Here is a 1,881-nt window from a genome sequence, read left to right as displayed (position 1 = left end):
AAAAAAGCACTTTTTTTTTCTTTTGTAAGTATCATAAGGTGCTGCAATGGAGAGAGGGAGAAAAGAGAAAGAAAGGAAGGAAAAGGAAGGAAGGCAAGGAGGAAATTTATCAGATTCACTCAGTCTTTTTTTTTTCTCGGGATGAAAAGACCCAGGTTACTCGCCTTTCCTCATATGAGAATTGCTCCAGTCTCTTTATGATCTCTGTAGCCCTTCACTGGACTTCTTCCAGGAGATCCCTGTCTTTTTCGAACAGGTGAGCCCAGAACTGGATACTACTGGAGACTAGGAGTCTAAAGGTGGCCTCATCCAGGGAGGACGATCATCTCCCTGAACCTGGTGGCCATACCTTTTTAACGAAGACGAACAGAAAGAAAGGGGCATAGCACAGACCTCTTGCTCCAAACTATCAAGCAGCTGATCATCCCAAATTCCTCCACAGATAGTACAGTCCCTTTTCATTTTATTATCTATCTTTCCTCTTCCTCATGTATCTCTCTCTATTCTTATTCCTCTTCTAAAGACATAACTGAAATGGCAAATATTTGGATTTTAAACTTCAAAAAAAAAAGGGAATTTCACCAAAAACAAACCATACAACAGCCAGAGAAGTCCCCCTTCACTCTCCTGGACCTCTTAAAAGACATACAGAGAAGGCATGAAAATATATCAGAAAAGCTGATGCTAACACCATGTGCGATCAACATATTTTGAGCCAAAGGAACATAAAAGGTTTTAAGTCCAGTCACAAAAAAACAAAATACAACAGCTCATCCAAAGCTGACAGATACAATCACGAGTGACTCTCTCTTAACCATACAAATGCTCTGACTTTCCCTGCTGGGTGAATGAATAGGAGATTGCTTAGTAGCAGGCATGAGCCCTTCAGAGTCCACATTTTGTGTGTTATTGTTTGGTTTAGATAACTTTGTAAGTAAACTATTGAATTATGTCTGTCAACAGGTGATGCTAGTATAGACAATGCTATAACATTATGCCTACCTGTATTCTAACAGTCACCAAACAGTAGGATTCCAGTTGCTAAAAATGTGTCCAGAAGTCACAAAAAAAAGATGAGGTTCTGTCTTTCAGCGACACTGGCAAAGCATCCTACGCCTGCTGCACTAATAACAAGCTACTTGGGACTTGGAGGCTTTTCCTATGTTTATTACTGTCTAATTAAGCATGTTCTCGTTTCTTAAAAATGAAAATCATTTTCATCAGGAAATGATTGTTTCTTTCACTTCAGTTCAAAATTGATTTATTTTTTTTTTAATAGAAAACAGGAAACAAAAGGCATCCAGTTTATTAAGGCTGAAAAAAAAAAGTTAAAAAGATCTTTTTTCTGAATGCTGTGCTTTCATATCCTTTGCAATAAACAGAAACCATACCCAAAGCTAATCACTGCATTTCATTCACCTAGCTTCCAATTTCTTGAGAAAGTTAACTAACTCACAATCCCACCATAACACCCTTAATGACTTTAGGCAAGAAAGGTATTTCTTCTCTTCTATGAACACACATAACAGAAGAAATTGTTTTCCACATCAAATTATGGGTTCCTTCTTGCAGTAACTACCATTCCCACTGTTATTTTTATGAAAATCTAAAAGATCTAAATGTGCTGTTTGAACTCCAATCTAAAGTGATGCCTAACAACCTCTGAGAAAACGGAGTAACATTTTCCACACACTCATATAGGAAAACCAATGCCCCGTCAATCTTTTTAGTGCATGTACTTACATAAATCCATTCACCATCACAGGGTGGAATGCTCAACAAAGCACTCTGCCATACATTTAATCGAGACTCAATTTACAGAGTGCAAAAAAACAGGAAGAGACCTACCACACTTAGCCTACCTAAAAAGAAAAAAAAAAA

At 37.6% G+C, this 1,881-nt stretch overlaps 1 protein-coding gene across 1 annotated transcript in view; it reads right to left on the bottom strand.

Annotated features, from left to right (window-relative positions):
- EFNA5 (ephrin A5) overlaps positions 1-1,881 on the bottom strand; it is a 231,342-nt gene that overhangs the window by 127,905 nt on the left and 101,556 nt on the right. The window lies entirely within an intron of this gene.

This window comes from Meleagris gallopavo, chromosome Z (assembly GCF_000146605.3).
Source record: "Meleagris gallopavo isolate NT-WF06-2002-E0010 breed Aviagen turkey brand Nicholas breeding stock chromosome Z, Turkey_5.1, whole genome shotgun sequence".
NCBI classification, from domain to species: Eukaryota; Metazoa; Chordata; class Aves; order Galliformes; family Phasianidae; genus Meleagris; species Meleagris gallopavo.
This window is presented reverse-complemented; position numbering and strand designations above follow the sequence as displayed.